The sequence below is a fragment of the Eulemur rufifrons genome, chromosome 7 (assembly GCF_041146395.1).
Source record: "Eulemur rufifrons isolate Redbay chromosome 7, OSU_ERuf_1, whole genome shotgun sequence".
Taxonomy (NCBI): Eukaryota; Metazoa; Chordata; class Mammalia; order Primates; family Lemuridae; genus Eulemur; species Eulemur rufifrons.
The window spans coordinates 215,710,246-215,731,640 of NC_090989.1; the positions used below are offsets into that span (position 1 = coordinate 215,710,246).

Sequence of the window (21,395 nt, forward strand, 5' to 3'; positions counted from 1 at the left end):
ATCCTGAACGTGAATTTTCTTCTCAGAATTTCCAGCAGTGCCTGGACGGCGGGGAGGCAGGGGGTTGTCGCGTTATGACTCAACCTATAAACTAAGCACATCATTCAAGGACAAACATGCATTTTTTCACCTGAGACAGCTAGGTCTAAATCTAGTGGGTCTTTATTACTGGCAAAAGGGGGTTTTTAATCCCCTCACAGGGCAAGAGAATCCAAAAGCTGCTATTTTGATACCTCTGAGAGGAAAGGGCCAGGATCTCCTTCTGTTGCGGCAGCCTCCCCAGACACTGTGTTTCAGCGACGCAGTTGTGAATTTATTTAAATGTCTTTTCCGGGCAGGGAGTGCTGCTCTCAGGCACAGGGCGGGGTGCCCAGGGCAGCCACCCCTCACTCCTGGCGGCCCAGTTGCAGCAGCTTGACGTTGTCCGCGAGGCCAGGGGCAGGGGTGGCGCCTGCAGAAACCTGACCATTTTGAGCCAGTGGAACATCAGGCTCTGTCTTCAGCTGACAAAGCACATAAAGGAGCTGCCGCCTTTGGTCACAGTCCTTCTGAGTCTCAGGGATGGACTCCTGATGCGTCAGTCTCGTATTGAACAGGCTGGCCCTCAGGCTAAAGTGCTTCTTCTAATGTCTTTTCATTACAGCGTAAGCAACTCTGTGGAGTGTGAATGCATTGCTTTGAAGACTGCTGAAAGGGAACTCCTTTGGGGGAATTTTAGGAGGCAGCATGACATAGTGGGTAAGGAAACTGAGGGACTTTGGAGCCTGACTGTCTCCGTTTGATTCCACACTCTATGACCTTAGGTAAGGTATTTAATGTCTCTGTGCCTCAGAATCTTCACCTGTACAGTGGGGATACTAGCACCTGCCCCCTAAGATTGTAGGAAATGAGCTAATATGTTAAAGTACTTGGAGTGGTGCGTGGCACATAGTGAAGACCACGTATGCTAAGCTATCGTCACGTACACAGAGTAGGGCAGGAAAAGCAATGTCACCCCGTGCTTCCTAATCCCCTGCATCACCCAACAGCCATTGCTTAGAGGCCATTTCTGTCATTATCACTGAAAAAAAAAATTGAGTCCAGAAAATACCTGCTCTCTCTTACTGCATGCGAGTCAGAGTGGGACATCTCAGGAATTGGAGGACAGACATAGCATCATCTGGGGGGTGGATTTGTGGGGCTGATCTGAGAGGCACATCTTAAGACAAAGTCAAATTCAGTTGTGCTTATTTAATCTGCCTTAAGACAGTCCTTTCTCCCCAGAGCCCCAGTAAAAGTGTCACTCTTCTCACTGGTCTTGATTGGGTCCCCTACCCATCCATAAACCAGGGATATTGGCTAGTGTACTGAGATGCCTGATTGGCAAGGTCTGAATCACAGGCCCACCACAGAGCTGGAAACTGAATCAACTCCACCCAAAACACAAGGGCTGAGAGTGAGGGAGGAGGCATTCCCGGGGGAAAACCATAATAGATTGTTTCCAAAGATGGAGAGAAAATTCTTCTCGTGCTCCCCTTTAGTGTGACTTTGCTGCTCCTCCCATCAAGAGGTAGAGTTTATTTCCCCTCCCATTTTATCTGGGCTGATCTTGTAAATTGCTGGGTTAATACAGGTCCTCTAAGAAGCAGATGCTAAGGCAAGACTAAATGTACAAGGATTTTATTAGAGAGAAAGGCTGTGTGAAAGAAATTACGGGGATGAAGTTGGGACAGCCATCGGACCATGATGCAAGCCTGAGCCTGAGTGAAGGAGCGAGGGAAAGTTGGTTGGGTAGAGGTTTCTAAGAGAGGTTCAGTGAAGCCATTGGGGAATCCTTGAGCCAAAGGTGGCTGAAAAAGGAGTCCCATGTCTCCCAGGGAAAGGTCTGCCTTAGTATCCAGGCTGTGGCCTCTACACAAGCTCAGCAATGAATTTCAAAGTGCTGTAGCTGAGGCCTTCAGTCAACTACATTTCCTATAGTGGGAGGTCTGTGAGATGAATTCTATTGGCCACCATACTTGTTTTGACCAATAAAATGCAGCAGAAGTGAAGTTATATGGTTTCCAAGGCTTGGCCTTAAGAGAATGTTCATTCTTTTGGAACGTTCACCCAAACTGCCATGCACAATGCCATGGTGTAGCTCCTGAAGATGAAAGGCCCAACAGCAAGCACCAACTGTAGACATGTGAGTGGGGCTGTCTTATGTCTTTCAGCCCAGCCTAATGCAACCGTGTGAGTCAACCCAGATAACATCAGCAGAGGAGTCACCCAGCCAACACACAGAATCGTTAGACATAATAGTCATTGTTGTTTTAATCTACTAAGTTTTGAGGCACTTTCTTATGTAGCCAATAGTTAATTGAAACAAAAATAAAAGTGGGCAATACTTAGGTGATCCAAACTTAGCACATGTCCAGCATGGCACTGCTGTATATAACCACTAATGGAGAATCAGCAGTGCAAGAACAGACAGAGCCTTATTCTTGACAGCAGCACTAAGGAACTTTGGAGAGAAAACCAGAGTGTTGGTATTAAGAATTTAGGAATAGGCTATGTCTATCATCCCTTTAATGGGCCTATACTAGGTTTATCTGGAGCCGGGGTTCTTAATTTTGCATATACAAAGCACTCTATCCTTCCCTAATTCCACAGTATCCTATATTTATCTCCTGGTCTTTTTTGTTTGGTACTTGTTTTGGTTTCTGTGATAGAAAAGAAAATTGGCAACATTAAAATACCAAGTTTGCTGGCTTTATGGGATTAGCAGAAAACCAAAAGTCACTTTTATCAAAATGTTATATCTATATTAAACATATTCCTGGTTGGATTTATTGTCAACCTCAGTGAACAACTGGCAATTGAAAATGTTTGCCCAGTGCCAGGGGAAGACGTATGGGAAAGCAATCATGTGGGAAGTCCGTGTGACACACTCCGTTCTCAGAAGTCCTCCACTGTCAATTTGCAAATGATTTCACTCCCCTGAAGAGCAATGGGTCTATGTTCTTATGTCTATTTATCTACATCAAAAACAGCTTTCATTTAACTCATTGAAACATGCAACCCTGGGGGATGAACAACATGGTACCTGTCAAGTAGCCACAGCAATTTCGAGAAGTCTCGCTCCGTGGCAGTATCCAAAGAATAAGGGATAGAGTACAAGCAGGAATGGTCTTTCTGGAAAGATTCATTACGCAAAATAGATGCTGATTGTCAGTAAGTGGTGGAGAGGGCTGCTATTCAATGATATCAAACTATTCCAACCTTCCCCTCCCTGCCCTGCCACACACACACAAACACAGCCCACTCCCCAAATCTTTAACTGAGCCACTACTGCTGAAATGAGCTTTCTCTATTCAGCAGCCCCTAGGTGACTTGCACCTGAAAACTTCCCCCATTGGTAGACACTGGCTAGATCTCTCTCCCCTTTTCTGGTCACTAATGTGCACTCTTTCCTTTATTTAAAACAAGCTCCTGAATTTCTAAGGTCAAGCCCATTTTTCTCTTCTGGCTCAGTGAGCGCGCTCGGGGTCTTTCTCTCTCAGAGAAGCTAGGGTTGCTGGCCTCAGTGAGGCAGGGAAAGAGTCAAGGCATTCACAGGAAACAAGGAGCCTTCAAACAACCCAAATGTCTGAAAACCTATGATTAGGGGAATGGAAATGCTGGTGCTGAAAGGGTCAAGTGGTGTTTCTAAACCCTGGCAAAGAATTACAGTTTAAGAGTTTCTGGTGCATTTTGGCAGTTGGTTTCACTCCTTAAATGTGTTTGGTAGTTGAAGTTCAAGGAAGAATGGTTGAAACATAGTCCAAATCATCATTGTTTATATAACAGGAAAAAATGACCAGCTGAAGCCCATCTATGTATGAAGTGCAATTGGAACTCTGCGGGGGGGTGGGGGGGAGTCGTATTGCTAAATATGGGGAGATTTAAGACAGTTTCTACATCCTGTTAAACAGTACCTCTTACATTCTGTAAATACAAGTCTCTATTTTGAAGGAAGAAACCAACACATTTAAATGTGCACTATAGGGAGACTCCTGTAGTGATTTCCAATCTGGTCTTTGAAAAGCAGGGGAAAATCTCAAGGGTTTTCAACGTAGGCAGAGGCTGGAAAAAGTATCCAACTCAAAAAGACCTTGAGGGCACAATTTTATCTAAACCTAGTGCCCAGAGCTGTGAGCTCAGGTGACCTGTAAGTCTGCAGTCTGGCTTTCAGATAAAAACCCTAGACAATTGAACTGAATGTTTTTAAAAAATTGGTTGGAAGTAGGGGGGAGTGGTTGTATCATTTTACTCCCTTAGTCTCTAGTTACCCACAAGGAGAGCTTTTGATAAATGAATTGTAAGAGACACAATCAATAACTGCTTCATCAAAACATGTATTTCAGGGTATTTCAGAAACCAAGACATTTCTGCCTATTTTCAGTAAACATTCCTTACCGTGTATACAATAATAACAATCACACAAATAATCAAAGAATAAACCACACTTTTAAGCTGAAGGCTTTGGGATCAGATAGATCTGGACTGAATCCGCAGCTGTACAACCTTCTAGGTAGCTGTGTAATATTGAGCAAGAAATATAATCTCCTAGAGCCTCAGTTTGTTTCATCTGTACAATGGGATAATTAATAACATTTACCTGACAGTATTGTTGGGAGAATTAAATACAGTACTCCCTCAGTATCCTCAGGGGTTTTTCCAGGACCCTTCCATTCTCCACAGATACCAAAATCCATGGATGCTCAAGACCCTGACATAAAATGGTGTAGTATTTGCTTATAACCTGTTCACATCTTCTCATATACTTTTGAATCATCTCTAAGTTATTTATACATAATGCAATGTAAATACTCTGTAAATAGTTGTATTGTTTCTTTTTATTTGTATTATTTTTATTGTTGTATCGTTGTTTTTATTTATTTATTTTTTAAATAGTTTCAATTTGCCGTTGGGTAAAGTCACCGACGTGGCGCCTGTGGATAAGGAAGGCCGACTGCAATACGAGGCATGTACAGATGTTATTAATAGCATAGTGACTAGCACATTGTCAATATTAAATAGAACTTATTTGTGTTTCCAATTAACATTAGAAGGTAAAGTTGTAAAATAGAGAACAGTAATGGTTCCTAAATTGTTCTTTTTCAAACAGTTTTAGTGAGTGATAATTAACTTAGCATAAAATTCACCGGCTTAAAGTGTGTAATTCAGTGGTTTTTAGTATTTACAGCATTTAGCATTGACAGAGCTGTACAACGATCACTATAGTCTAATTTTAGAACCTCTTATGGCCCCCAAAAGAAAACCATACCTATTAGATGTTGTTTCTCATTCCCCCCGCCTCCGACTCTAGCAAGCACAAATCTACTTTCTGCCTGTCTGGATTTGCCCATTCTGGACATTTCATATAAATGGAATCATACACTGTGAAGTCTTTTGGGACTGATACTATATTATAGCTTGTTCTCGATTTATTTTTACATAAACAGTAGCAAATGGAAATCAAAAGGATTCTCTGTAGAGTCCATCATAGATTGAATTTAAAAGGATCCACATAAGATTTGAGAAGGAAATGGTTAAATGCCATATTCTTTTTCAACCACCATTAGGAAAATAAATCCCGCAGTTTGATCACATTAATGCATCACAGCCTTTCCTTGTTCGTTTGTTTTCTCTGGATCCTGTCCTCAGCATTTGGCTCCATCACGAAGAGACTCCTTCCAGCCCTGAGAACGTCCTTGACTCTGGCCAAGGCCTGACGACGTTTGTTCCCACAGCAAAGCTCATGGCTGCAAGGAGTGGGTTCCGCCATGAGGCCGCGCGCCTAGTAGGAATACAGGAGATCTGGGTCCAGCCCTCGCTCTGCCACCAGCCTTGGGTGTTGTAAGAATCGAAGCAGATCATGAACCTGGCAGGGCTTTGGAAAGTGCGCACGTATCAGGACTCGGGTCATATGGGACAGAAGCACAATTGTCTCACTCAGGGTTCTGATGGGAAACAGATGGCACTCAAATGGATTAACCAAGGAGAATGTAATAAAGGATTATTTTAAAAAGTGGGGGAAATCAGAACCACTCTTACACTATGCCCATGGCCTGGGTCCTCGCCAAGGGCGAGTAGTCCATAGGGTCAAGGGGATGAGGACCATGCTTCAAACACCTCTGCCTTACACTTCCTGTCCACTCTGGGGCTCATTCCCCAGTTCCTGAAGGTGGAAGTCACGCCAGCGTGTGTCCCCCAAGGGCAGGTGATGGACAAGGGATGCTGTTTGTGCAGGATGTGGAGCCATATGGTGCAGGATGGAGCTGAGACAGGAAAAGTAGGTCAGTGGGCCAAGGGCGAAGGGCCTCCGTTTATACTCTTGCTCTGGGCCCACCAACGTTAGGGGTGGGCCTGTGTGAAGCAAAGGGAAACTAAAAAGCGATTACGCAGTATCCTCGGCTAGCAACACAAGCAGCAGTTATCAACCCTAGGCCTGAAGGGTGGAGGGAAGGGGGCAGCTTCCAGAACCCAGAAGCTATAGGAGAAGGCCACCAACAGGTGCACCAGTCTTTGGTCTGGGAGCAGAGCCAACCCCAGGGAACCCACGGGGATGGAGCCAGAGTTATTCAGACCTACTTCATTCTCCTCTGGCTCATTGAAATCTGGACAGGGCTTCTTCCCTTTGGCCAATCCTAACCAGAAGCATGAGGGCAAAGGAATACATTAACGTATTTCACAAAGGTCAACTGCCATAAAGCAAAGGGAAGGAGTAGAGCTTAGATCCGGAGCATTAAATGGAAAGCACCAGGCATTCCACTTAAAAAAGAGAATTTATTATACGCATTCAGGAGCCAGGTTGTCATTTTGCCAAGAGCAAAAATGTAATCTCAGCACTGAAAAAACCATGGGTGCCCACTGTCTCTGAACGTTTAGTTTCATGCTGTCTTTGTCTCTCTCTTCTCCCTTTCCTCCTAAGTTTCTCTCCTTGACCAAACTCAGACCGCCCTGAACTCTCTTCTCAACTAGGTCTTGGTTTTTGGGCTTCTGTGTTCATCTCTGCATTGTCCAATGTTAGCAAGAATCCTGTTGAATCAGTTTAACCAGAATCCCGCACCCTCCTTGTCTGGTCTGGTTCCTCATCCCCCACCGCCCCTCTAGGTGAAGTGAGCTCACCCTGGCCTGTCTTCAGCAAGAATCCTGTTAGGTCACTTTAGCCAGCATCTCCCCTCATCCCTGATGTTTCCTCTTAGTAATTTTCCATCCGCTGACTCCCACCCTGCTCCTTCGCTATAAATCCCCACTATTCCTTGTTAAATCCACAGTTGAGCCCAGTCTCTCTCCCCTACTGCAGAACTCCATTGCAATGGTCCCCACATCTATGGACATGGTCCTGGATAAAGTCTGCTTTACCATCCTTTAACAGTTGTCATTTTTTTCTTTAATACTCCCTCCCCAGGTGAGATTTTCCCAATTCTTATGTCCGATGGTAAAATGCATCCTCCTCTCAGCTTCTAAGTTGACATATTGCAGTTCTAGATTCTTCCAGGGACTAATATTGTTTGCTTGGTCACAACTCCAAGTTCTTAGGAGAAGGGACCTAGTGTCTATGCCTAACGCAGTCACCTACGGTCAGGAATGTGTGGTCTCCCAGTCCACACAGGGCGTCACATGGGTCCTGTGGTGTCTCCAATCTCACCATCCTGCTTTCATCTCAGTTCACCAAAGAAGAAGTATAAATGACCTATAAACTTAAGGAAGTAGTTACAACCTTAAACATAATCAAATCATGTAAATTCAAACAACCGGGTATCACTTTCCACCAAACAGGTTGGTAAAGATGAAAAGGTCTGAGAGTGATCATGGTGGTGTGTGGGTGGGGAAGATCGTACATGGCTCAAGGAGTGAAAACTGGTTCAACCTTTCAGGAGGATGACCTGGCAACATTTTTCAAAAATTTAAATGTATGTGTTATCTCACTTAACAATTCAGCATCCAGAAATATACCTAGAGGAAACAATCAGCCACGTATATAAAAATATATGTATAGCCTTTATTAATAGTTTCCATGTTTATTTTGAAAACAATCAATATTGGATGTTATTTAAAATTATGGTGCATTTATAGGGAAATAATATGCAGATGTTAAAAATGATTAAGCTAACCTATACTTAATATAGAAAGGCATCTATAACATGTCATCGAGAAAATCGAATTTAAAACTTTTTGTTGTTGTTGTTTGTTTGTTTGTTTTTCAGCTCATTATGGGGGTACAAAAGATCAGGCTATATACATTGCCCATGTCTCCCCATCCCCCCGAGTCTGAGCTTCAATTGTGTCCATTCCCTAGACAGTGCACATCAAACTCATCATGTAGGTGTGCACCCCTCCCCTCCCCCCACCCCATCCGCCCCAGTCAGAACTTCAAGCGTGTCCATTCCCCAGGCAGTGCGCATCGCACTCATCACGAATTTAAAACTTTATTGAATAAATCCTCCTGCTTTTCTTTCCTTTTTAAGTATTTTTTTATTGTGGTAATATATATAAAAGATAAGATTTGCCATTTTTAACCATTATTTTATTGTACAAGTCCATGGAATAAATTATATTCATAATGTTGTGCAATTATCACCATTACCTATTTCCAAAATTTTTTCATCACCTTAAACAGAGACTCTGTACTTATTAAATAGCTCCCCATTCCTCTCTTCCCCCAAACCCAACCCATGATAACCTCTAATCTACTTTTTGTCTCTATGAATTTGCCTATTCTAGATATTTTATGTATGTGAAATCATACAATATTTGTCCTTTTGTGTCTGGCTTATTTCATTTAGAATAATGTTTTCAGGGTTTACCCATGGTATGTTGTAGCATGTATCTGTTGGGGTTCCCCACATGGGCAGAACCAATAGGGATAGACAGACAGATAGACAGAGATATATGAGAGGGTATTTTCTAGGGGAATTGGCTCACTCAATTATGGAGGCTGAGAAGTCCCATGATAAGCTGTCTGCAAGCTGGGGAACCAGGGAAGCCGGACTTGGGCATGACTTGGCCCACGTTTGAAGCCTTCAGAACCAGAGGAGCCACTGGTGCAAGTCTCAGAGTCTAAAGGCTGGAGAATATGGAGTTCTGATGTCCAAGGGCAGGAGAAGAAGGGTGTCCCAGCCCCACAAGAGAGAGAAAGTGAATGTGTCCTTCCTCTGCCTTTTTGTTCTGTCCAGGTTCTCAACTGATCAATGGTTGACTGTCCACACTGGGAATGAATCTTCCTTACTTAATCCACTGATTCATATACCAATCTCTTCTGGAAACACACTCACACATGTACCCACAAATAATGTTTTACCAGCTATCTGAGTATCCCTTACTACAGTCAAGTCGACACCTAAAATTAGCCATCACATAACATGTATCAAAACTTCATTTCTTTTTGTGGCTGAATAATATTCCATTGTATGTATATACCATATTTTGTTTATATATTCATTTCTTGATGGTCACTTAGGTTGTTTCCACCTTTTGTCTATTGTGAATAATGCTGCTGCAATGAACATTGGTGTACAAGTTATCTATTTGAATCCTCGTTTTCAATTTTTGGGGGTATATACCTAGGAGTAGAATGGCTAGAGCATGTGGCAATTCCATGTTTAACTTTTTGAGAAACTGCCAAATTGTTTTCCACAGCAATTGCGTGATTTTACATTCCCATCAGCAATATAGGAGGCTTCCAATTTCTACACCTCCTCACCAACACTTGTTATTTTCATGTATTGCTTTTATTTTTTTATTATAGCCATCTTAGTAGGTGTGAAGTGGTATCTCAGTGTGGTTTTGGTTTGCATTTCCCTAGTGATTAATAATGGTGGGCACTTTTTCATGTGCTTATTGGCCATATATACATCTTCTTTGGAGAAATGTCTATTCAAGTCCTTTGTCAATTTTGAAATTTTAATTGGGTTGTCTTTTTTGTTGTTGAATTGTAGGAGTTCTTTTTTTTTTTTTTTGAATTTTTTCTTTAAGTTTATTAGTGCTCTAGAAAGATTCTAACTTCACCATATTTTATAAATATCAAGTTGGATATTCCTGTTGTACATTACATTTGTCAATACTTAAGAGCGTTTCTTTTATATATGTCAGATTGTGTACATTCAGTATACAGAATCCCCTGCATAAAACCAACATGTTTTGCTGAAGTTCTTGTTAATTTGTCTCTAAAATATTTATTTTCCTAATATATAGCACTTACTTTTAAAAGATTAGTCCCTTGACCCAAAGTATTTCTGTAAGCCTCTTTTGTAGCTCAAAATATTCCTGTCAAGAGAAAGTACCCTCCCATACCCCCTATCTACTATTACTTTAGAGTAGAGGTCAGAAAATTTTTCCTGTAAAGGACTAGACAGTAAGTATTTTAGGCTTTGCGGCTATACGAGACCTGCTGCATCTACTCAACTCTGCTGTTGTAGTACAAAAACAGCTTAGACAATAGTAAATGAATGAGTGTGGCCATATTTGTAGTTTGCCTATCCTTGTTTTAGCGTATCACAATTAAACCTATTCATATAAAACATCTAGTAAGAGAAATAATAATTTAGGGTCTAAAAGAAAGTTAAAGAATCTTTTTCTTTTAAAGTCCTTTAGGAAAGGTATTGTGTACTGCTTGGAAAGTATTCTCTAATTTTAAATATATCTAAAAAGTTTCATTCTTTTCTTACCCTGAGATATTTATTAAGAAAGGGTAATCTGGAGTATAGTACATAAAACATCTTTGGGTATATACATTATATAAATAGGAAGTGATATTACATCTAGTACTGTAACAACCCTAGCTCTAAAATAATAATGACTCTTGGGTAATAAGCAAGTACCTGTACCATGCCTCCAACATACTGAAGGGCAATAAGTTCTCCCTGGCAGTGATTACAGCAATTGAAAGTTATATTTTCATATCTAGTATAGGGGTGAAATCATCCAATATTTTTCTTTGTAGCAAGTAAGGTGGTTGGTGAAGACTCAAAAAATGCACTATCAGATGAGCTCTCTGTACAGGTAACTGGACCCAAAATGCATAGAACGTTTTCAGCCATTTTCTCAGCTGGGGTACTGCAGAATTCAACTGTTGACGGAACCTTTTTTTGGCTGCTAATGCCGACATTTCCCAGAAGATGAGAATTTACTACCTTTGCCAACTTGTGATTTGTTAACGCTAGTTCTGCTGTGCTATGGGGTTGTGCGCTAGGGGAGTAAGTTTGCTGTCGTCCTCACTGCAAGGAGACTAAGAGCTCCTCCAGTAATTTCTGGGTAGCTATCATTTCCTGACGAAACTGCTCCCGTTCACTCAAGAGATCTTGTATGGCACTGTGTGCATCACGGGTCTGACTCTGTAAAGCTGCTCTGGAGTTGGTTAACTCATCTGCCATTACCCTGCTTGCGAGGGATTTACTTCACCATACATCACCCTGTATTGATATACGTTCTAACTGTTCGGAAAGCTGAGCTGTGTTTCAACTTAGCACTTCATTTTCTAAAATAAGCTGATTTTTCTGGCGGGCTAGACGTTCAAAGTGATTACTGAAGATCATCCCCAACAGAAGCCACCAGCAACTTTTTTAACTCACGACTTACCTCTGTCTGTACTCGCAGCTGAATTGAAAGACCTTCTTTATTCTGCAGTAACTTTCTTTCCGAGTTCTTGAGCTTCTCCAACATATTCTTTACCTCTGAGAGTTCTTTATTAGGTTCTGTAATTCCCTCTGACTGACCAAGAAATTCTCCTTTATGATGTCCCAGAGACTTAACCTTTGCATTTTTGTTGAGGATATCATGAGTTATAGCAGCTTTGGGAACTAATATTCTTACAGCTTCGACTTCCACTGCTTTTTCAGTGAGAATTTCCCCCAACTGAAGAACTCCTCGGCTCTCTGATGGAACAGCTTTCTTCCACGGACTTGGAGGCATATGATGTTTTCTGGATTGGACTCTAGAGATGACTTCAACAGATTTAGGTGGCTCCTCAGTTTCCATTCCATCTCCTGCTCCTCGGATTGGGGTTGAAGTAAGGGTCACTTTGGTTTCTAAACGTTTAGGAGTAGTCATTTTTCCCCCTTAATGAAAATGCACTCCAAGACTTCTACTGAAATACCTCTAAGATTTGTAGTCTTCCTATTTCAGGGGGCTTCACTTTACAGGCTCTTTGGCTTGGTGTCCCTGGGTTAACCTCCCACACTCCTCTTCCATTCCGAAATCGGCCCGCCCAAGCCCTCTTGGCGTCAAGCGTCTCTCTCACTCCTGATCACTTCCCTGTAGGAGTTCTTTATTCATTCTGGATATTTAACTCTTATCAGATATATGATTTACAATATTTTCTCCCATTCTGTACGTTGCCTTTCACTTTCTTAATATTATCCTTTGATGTGCAAAAGTCTTCAGTTTTTGTTTTTTTTTTTTTTTGAGACAGAGTCTCACTTTGTTGCCCAGGCTAGAGTGAGTGCCGTGGCGTCAGCTTAGCTCACAGCAACCTCAGACTCCTGGGCTTAAGCGATCCTCCTGTCTCAGCCTCCCAAGTAGCTGGGACTACAGGCATGCGCCACCATGCCCGGCTAATTTTTCTATATATATTTTTAGTTGTCCATATAATTGCTTTCTATTTTTAGTAGAGACGGGGGTCTCGCTCTTGCTCAGGCTGGTCTCGAACTCCTGACCTTGAGCGATCCACCCGCCTCGGCCTCCCAGAGTGCTAGGATTACAGGCGTGAGCCACCACGCCCGGCCCTTCAGTTTTGATAAAGTCCAATTTATCCATGTTTGCTTTTGGTGTCATATCTAAGAGACCACTGCCTAATCCAGGTCATAAAGTTTTGCACCTCTCCTTTCTTCTAGAGTTTTGTAGTTTTAGCCCTTATATTTGTCTTTGATTCATTTTGAGTTACTTTTTGTATATGGTTGTGAAGTAAGGGTATTTTTTACATTTTTAAATGGTCATATTCTACATGTTATATAAGTGCCTACCTAATATACCCAGTTTTGCCTCTTGACACATAAAGCCTAGCATATTTGCTATCTGAGCCTTTACAGAAAAAGTTTGCCAATCCCCGTGGCCAGGTGCAGTCCTTGCAAATAGAGTGCTTCATAAATGTTTAACAGGTAGAGTCATTCAACAAATATTTATGAAACTTCCACTGAATACAAGGCACTTACCAATGTATTATGGAGAGACGGAGGAGTTTCAAAGATAAATGAGAACTCGTTAAGGTCCTTATTGAACTTATTACTGCTAAGCAGGAATTAATTATACCTAGCTGGGAAGCTGGGGATTAAAAATTCTTCTGTGCATAGGTCAGTCTTAAATAGTGAAAAAAGCTGAAATGTAAGAACTATCTCAAATTATTTTTGGAGCAAGATGCATAAATTTATTATAATTTGGAAAGATACATGCCATAATGTGCACACGTGCCCATGCGCACACACACATTTTCTTTTCTTTGGTAAATTCTAAAGAAATTAACAGAGATGATGAGCCACTAAAGGCAACTGTCATAGAAGGAAAAACATTTGCAACATAGGACAAGTCTTTGTTCACCCTTTTTTGTAAATAGGAGATAGTCTTGCCTAGGCAGCAAAGAGTGCGCACTATTGCTGACCGGCAGATCCAAAAATTAAATTAAAATGCTCTTGCAGCAGGAGTCTGTCTCCCTGTTGACAGCCCCCTGGAAGAGACCCAGTTGTCCCTGTTTACAAGTGGGGAAGGAATACATTTTATATTCATTCTCCCTTAATGGACAAAATTATAAACAAGGCAAAAAAAAAAAAAAAAAGAAAGAAAATAAAAAGAATCTACCTCCCTTTATACTTCAGGCCCTATCTCAGTCCTTCCCCAAAATCTCTACTAGAAATCCTTTGAATAGTGTCTCATTTAGAGATTGAGTTTAACTATGACTAACCGAAAACTCAATTAAACAGTGATTTAAACTAGAGGCGTGAATGAGGAGGAAGGCAGTCCAGGGCTCTTTAGGACTCCGTCCACGCAGCCATCCTCAGCATGTTTGATGCCTTAGGGTCACACATAGCTCCTCCACCTCCATATTTGTATCCATGTACCAGGAAGAATGCAGGGGAAGGTGAAAATGCATATGCTGGGTGAATGGTGTTCTTTTCTAGAATCTTCCTCCAGCGACCTTCATTTCCATCTTATTAGCCAAAACTGTGTCACATGGCAACTTCTAATTCAAGAGAGATTGAAAATGTAGCTTTGTAGCTAGGTACAAATTGGGGACTTGTTAGCCAGCAAAAGGAGGAAATGGATATTGTGTCCTAAGAGTGTGTGCCACAAATAACCCTTTGATTTGGAAAACCCAGTGCCAGACACACATCCTCTAGTTAGAATCTTAAATTGGTACTTATCAAACTTTAGCATGCACATGAATCACCTGAGAATCTTGTTAAAATGCAAATTTTGATTCTATAGAGCTAGGAAGGAGTCTGCAATTTTGTATTTCTAAGAAGGTCCACTGACCACACTTTGAATGCCACTGGGTCTTCTAATCAACCAGAAAATAAATCAACTGATTTCTTGTTTTTACTTATTTTAATGTGTAATTTAAACATTTAATTGTATTCACTAAGTGCCTACTAATGTGATGAAATAAGAACAACCCAAATGAACTGTAGTATTCTTGCAAATATTTTTTACTAGAGTCAAATAATGAAGAAACCATCAAATAGATAGAAATTGTGGGACATTGTACAAGTGGCCTCGACTTGTCAAAAAAAACCAATGGCATGACAACAAAAGGCAGGAGGACTGTTCTAGATTAAAAAGATTAAGAAGGTAACCAAATGCAGTGCATAAACCTTGATTATATCCTGGATTAAAAAAAATAAACAGCTATAAAAGATATTTTTGAGACAACTGGGCAAATTTGAAATAGGTTGTATATTAAATTATGGAATTTTAAATTTCTTAGGTATAATAATCATATCAGGTTTTTGTAGGAGAATGTCCTTGTTTTAGGCAGTGTTGTTTGAAATATTTAGGAGAGAAGAGTCAAGATATCTGCAACTTACTTTCAAGCAGTTCAGGAAATACATATTTTGAGAGTGTGAAAGAAGATAAAGCAAATATGGGGGAAAAATTAACAATTGGTGAATGTAGGCAAAGAGTTTACAAGTGTTCATTGCATGATTTTTTTAAAATCTTCTACATGTTTGAAAAATCTCCAAATAAAAAGTAGAAAAAATTTTGGTCAGAAAGTTATGGCACATAGAGCTGAGGAATTGATTTTTAATTTTATTTAGAAGTATTTAAAAAAATGACCATTTCCAAGGAAGAGGGTTATACCACCAGAATACTCACTAAGCAAATGTATCTAATAGAGAAAATATTCTCTGTCCCAAAGAGCTTCCTTCCTCCATGATCCCAGAGCACTTTTAGGATGTGTCATATGTAAATTGATCAACAGACCTGTTTCTCTGATAGGACTGGAAGTTCCATCGGGAAAGAGGTCAAGTCTTACCCATTTCTATGACCCCAGCTGTGGATCCTAATAAACATTTGTGAAGGAAGGGAAAAAGGTATGACTGACTGACAGCATTGGTCAGGGTAGTTTGCAAGACAGCCTTAAAGACAAACTCAGGATTTGCAATTAGAAATGACCCTGGACTTGGTTGCAAGCTTTACTGGAGGACAGCTGGTGCCTGGCCCTCTCAGCTCTCATGGGCTCTGTGGGGTCACTAAACCCGTCAGGCTTGTTTGCACCGGCAAGCAGGTTATTTGGAGCCAGTTCCTTGTAAGGCACTTAGCGACTTCAGGGTCCCATGTAACAGTATCACACACACAATGAACAAAGAGCCAAAGAAAATAAAGACAGTGCCAGAGGGAAACCAAGTCACTCTTTTAAATAATCCTCTGAACAGAAACAAAAAAAATACTCAGACTGAAGAGAAGTCTTTTAGTTTGATTATGTAATCATTCACCAGGATCTCTCTGCTCTCCAGATTCTACCAAGCAAGTGCTAAAATGTTCGACCCTATTAGCAGTACCCTTATTTCTTCTATTTTTTCAGATTTGACTAAGTGATCTTGACACAGGTACAGGTCTTTCTGACAATTGGTTCTTAATAAGCAACTGATGCCATGTGAAAGAGTGACAGCTTGTAATAAGAACCAGTTCAGGAGAAGTTTAACACAAAGATTCTGCTGCATATTCAGAAAATTTTATAAATTTGCTGCACCTAAATCATTTACTAATGCATGCATTTTTTAAAAAAAACCTATCTGACCATGGATCCTTACATAGTAAGTGAAGACACAATTAAGATCATCTGGGGCTGGGCGCGGTGGCTCACGCCTGTAATCCTAGCACTCTGGGAGGCCGAGGCGGGTGGATCGCTCGAGGTCAGGAGTTCGAGTCCAGCCTGAGCAAGAGCGAGATCCTGTCTCTACTAAAAATAGAAAGAAACTATATGGACAACTAAAATATATATATACAAAAAATTAGCCGGGCATGGTGGCACATGTCTGTAGTCCCAGCCACTCGGGAGGCTGAGGCAGTAGGATCGCTTAAGCCCAGGAGTTTGAGGTTGCTGTGAGCTAGGCTGACGCCACGGCACTCACTCTAGCCCGGGCAACAGAGTGAGACTCTGTCTCAAAAAAAAAAAAAAAAAAAAAAATCATCTGGGAAGAAGCTTTGGCAGAAAGTCAGACCAAAACACAACCTCCATGCCAACGCTCAGAAGACCGATTTACCCGTTTATATTGAGCAAAACTACTTCCTGATCCATGTTCAGCTTATTCTTGTGACCAAGTAGGAAGAATCTGATGGCCATTTATGATTAGTCTGTCTTATAGAATTTAACAAAGTAGGCATTGAAATATCAGGGCATTGTAAAATAATCATAAATAAACCCCAGGGTATTCAATTTTTTCCATCCACAAACACCCACCTCTTCATTTCTCATGGATCAGGTCCATTAGTAATGATTCTTTTGGTTGCAAGTGATAGAAACCCAATCTACACTGGCTTAAACAAACAACAATCTTATTTGCTCAAGTAACTGGAAATACAGAGTTGAAATCAGGGAACCAAACCAGGAGATAAGGAGTCTCTGTCTCTCCCTCTCATGGCTTATCTATGTCGGCGTCATACTCAGGTGACACTGTTCCATAAATTTGCAAAGATGACCATCAGCTGCCCCAAGTTATTTCACATTTCAATCTAGACATCCTAAAGAAAGGGGAATGCATGCTTTCAGACGGCTCCAGGAAGTTTCAGGAAGGATTCTGTTTAGCTGGCTCCTGAACCGATCTCTGTGTTGAAGAGATGGAATTTTCTGATAAGCCCGTCTGGGTCATGCGCCTATCCACCCAGCCAGAAGCAGTGACAGTCCCCCTGTGCACCACATAGACGGGACTGGATTTTCCTGGAATGGGAGATGGATATCTCTCAAAGGGATGTTGAGCAGACGAACATGTCTTTCACTCAGAACTATCTCCTCCTACTTTTTCTTGAAGCCTGAAAATTGCTACAATGATTAATCAGTATTCGGTGCAGATTTAAAGTTATAATTAAACAGCCAACATTATTCCTAGGAAGATGATGTCAAATACTCCCCACACAAACCAGTTGAGGCACAAGGACTCCAATGAAAAAGTGAACTATTTCCTGAATGAATGGTAATACCTGCATCCAGATTTATTTACGTATTCATTTATTCATGCAGGCAGCGTAGCGTAGCGGGGAAGAGTGTGGGCTCTGATATAAGAATAAAGTTAGAATCTCATTTCTATCACCTTCCAGTTCTCTGAATACGACATATAACCTTTTCGTACTTTAGTTTCCTGGTCCATAAAATGGAGAATTAACAGCACCTATCACACGGATCTGTTGTGAGGATCACACGAGTTAAGCTCTGTAGAGTGTTTAGCACAGTTCCTGGTACCTGGTAAGTACTCATTAAAGATTAGCTGTGTTCATTCAACGAATCTATTTAGTACCTTCCCTATGTTTGGTGCCGTGGATTCCCACAGTAATGGGAAGTATGTGAAAATGTGATTCCTGCCCTCAGGGAAAGGTGAAGTATTTTGTCAGGAAAAAAAAAAAATACCCAAATACATCACCTTGCAGGGTGACATGTTACCAGGATTGCTAGGGTCCAGAGGGGGAAGCAGGGATTATTAGGAACCCATCCTGCGGGGGATTTAACTTGCGCTAGATCTGCAAGCGTGGGTAAGATGTACAGGCCTTAGTAAGTGAAAAACGTCACAGGGCAGAGTGCGTTCTGCTAACGGCAGCATCACCATCACCTGGGAGCCTTCTAGAAATGCAAAACCTTGGGCTCTACCGACAGCAACTCACCGTCTGCGTTTGCTGGGAGCGCAGGGCTTCTGGTTCTAAAACTGGGAAAATCCCAGGCACATTGGGATGTGTTGGTCACCGTGGGCCCCAGACCTTCTGACTCAGAATCTCTCGTGTCCAGCCCGGGAATCTGTGCTTTAACCAGCTCTCCAAGCGATTCTTGGATGATGTTTGATTGGCCCTGTTCTGGAGGAAAACGTAGTGTGAGCAAGGGCTCAGAGAGAGACGAGAGGCCTATTGAACTGTCCAGCCTGACTCCTCATTCCCGACAGCCGCCTCCTGCTTGCCTGCCGCAGTGGGAACCAGGCGAGGGCGGTGGGCGCCTGCGGCGGAGGCCTCCGCCTCTGGTTGGGCTGAGGGGGCAAAGGCATCAGAAAGCTCGGTGGCCACTTATCACCTCGGTTTATCTGCCTCAGCACCCACCAGAGCATGGGGGGATCTTCCTTCGAGGATAGTGGTGGGAGGAAGACCAGAGGGAGGATGGGGATGAGGAGAGAAAGAAGGGAGGCCCCGTGCAGCCACAGGCTTGGGGTCAGGCTCAGACCATAGTTTGTCCCCACAGTTGCTACTTTGAGACAGGACTCAATTCCCTCGGCACCGTAGAAACTGCGTTATAAGCAGCCTTGAGGCCATGCCTTCCCTTTTTTGATAGGTTTACTTCAACATAGCAAGAACCAAACTTGCTTTTCCTTTCTCCAACTCTCCTCAAGAACCTCAAGTTGGCTGAGTCCAGGGTTACACAACCTCAGTGCTGCTGACATCTGGGGCTGGATAATCCCTTGTCCCGTGCCTTGTGCGATGTTTAGCAGCAGCCCTGGCCTCTACCCCCTAGATCCAGTAGCACCCTCCGCCCTAGTTGTAACAACCAAAAATGTCTCCAGGTATCGCCAAGTGTCCCCAGGGAGGCGGTTGAGAATCACTGTCAAACTTCTCTGCCTGCAGGAGAAAGGAGTGTGGTTCTATTTGCCCAGAGCACAGGGGGTTTGAGACTTTGTTTCGGGAATGTTTTCAGGCCAACAACCTCAGATATGTAATATACAGAATTTTATTTTTTATATCCAAACTGAATTTCTTTCTTTCTTTTTTTTGAGACAGAGTCTCACTCTGTTGCCCGGGCTAGAGTGTTTCTTTCTATTTTTAGTAGAGACGGGGTCTCGCTCTTGCTCAGGCTGGTCTCGAACTCCTGACCTCCAGCGATCCACCCGCCTCGGCCTCCCAGAGTGCTAGGATTACAGGCGTGAGCCACCGCGCCCGGCCTGAATTTCTTTCTTGGGACTCCCTCTACAAACAAGTCAATGCCAGGTAAACTCCACCAAATCAGATCATTTTCAGTCAATTCATGGTCTCTTATGTCTTTCCTTTTCCCTAAGTTCCAAAGGAGGTTAAGATGATGGAGGGCATGATGAGATGTGGCCCGAGGTTGTCATCTGCCCCGTGCTGGTTTCTACCTGGGGTCCTTCTTTCAACCCATCTGGGGTCATAGCATCTGACGAGAGGCCCAGATTCCTTTCTCTGTTTCTGAGTCCTGTGTTTCAGCCCGTGGACCCCTGCCAGGTCCCCACGGCCCAGCCTCGAGGCCTTTGCTGCTGCACTGCCCACCCCTCTGCCGCTCTCAGGGGAGACGCATCAACTTCCAGGTGTTGCCCCACTGGGCCCCAGGAAGTCAGTCTTCCTTCCTCACTTGTTCCAAGTTACAGTTTATTCCCGTTCTATTCTACTCCATTCTATTCCTTTGAGTCGCCCAGGCCAAGTAGGATGTGACTGTCGAGCACTTGACCTGTGGCTAGTCCGAAAGGGGGTGGCGGCCGGCACAAAATACACACTGGAGCTTGATGCTTAATCTGAATGAAAAATTCATTAGTAATTTTAATTTTGAACAAATGATAATATTTTGAATATATTGGGCTAAATAAAATTCATTATTAGAAATTAATTCCACCCTGAGGGCTGGAGATAGGAGGCCGGCCGGGTCAGTCAGAGTGTTCTGTTTGTCTCGCCGTGCTGGGCCAGTGCAGGGAGGGGCACTGACAAAGCTCAGTTAGTCAGAGTCCATCTTGGGATTTTTGCTGGAACACTGGGAAGGGGCAGTTCTCTTTCTGCTGAGGTAGCCGGTAGATACGGGTAAGCATGGGGTTTCTAGCAGCCATCTTGCCACCACACTGGCAGAGACCCACCTGCCACGACAGCGCACAGGAAGGCCCAGACAAAAGATGGAGAATGATGGCTTTTTTAGGACGTCCAAGAGAGAGGAAATGGAAGTTGCTAGTCTCTTAAGGCCTGGACTTGGAAACTGACACCAGCGTCATTTTCACTATAGTCCATCAGTCAAAACAGCCACATAGCTTCTATGTTCCCTCCTCTGGAAGCCCAGCTTCAAGAACGTATGGTTCAACTCACAAACGAAGGTGTGTCCAAGAACTTCCGGCCATCTTTAATCCACCACAATGACGTTACAAGGGAAAGGACGTGTCTAATGGCCATCGAGCAGTGACTCAGACACTTACGAAGACAGAAGGCAACTGCACGTTTACTCTTCAACTCTATATTTCCAGCTGGTATTTGCCAAGTTTACAGATCTTAAAATCGTGAAGGAACATGCTGAGTGTACATAGTGTTTAGGACAGGAGAACTTGGAGTATCCTCTGATGTTTGGTCCATTCGTAATGACCTATTAAAAACTGTATGATTTGATTCAGATATTTAAAATGAACATTTATTTTCCATAGTACTCAATGGCTAAATCCCAGACAGGCCATGCAAGGTGTCTGTCTACTTTTCTACCCCTGCTGGGAAGCCTCAGAACACGATTTCCGGCTGCTGTTGTTCCCAGATGGTCGGAATTATTCCAAGGAATTGTGTAAAGTGTGGACTCTTCCTTCTTCTCCCACAGTACAGCAGTAATCATGAATGTATCTGTTGTGTTGAAAACGGAGTTTTTGCTGACAGTGATGGTAAGAATAACAAAAGCGATAATGCCGTCCACTCCTACTGAGTGTTGATTAGCTCCAGGCAAAGAGCTAAAGGCTTAGATATATTATCTCTTTTAATCTTCACAACAATCCAATGAGATAGGTATTATTCATTTA

General features: G+C 42.4%; 1 pseudogene across 1 annotated transcript; it reads right to left on the reverse strand.

Annotated features, from left to right (window-relative positions):
* Positions 1-386: 386 nt before the first annotated feature.
* On the reverse strand, positions 387-12,248 carry LOC138385941 (golgin-45 pseudogene; annotated as a pseudogene). The gene is made up of 2 exons (XR_011233869.1): positions 10,827-12,248; positions 387-503 (listed from the first exon to the last, which is right to left on the reverse strand). The product of XR_011233869.1 is annotated as a golgin-45 pseudogene (transcript).
* Between the last annotated feature and the right edge of the window lie 9,147 nt (positions 12,249-21,395).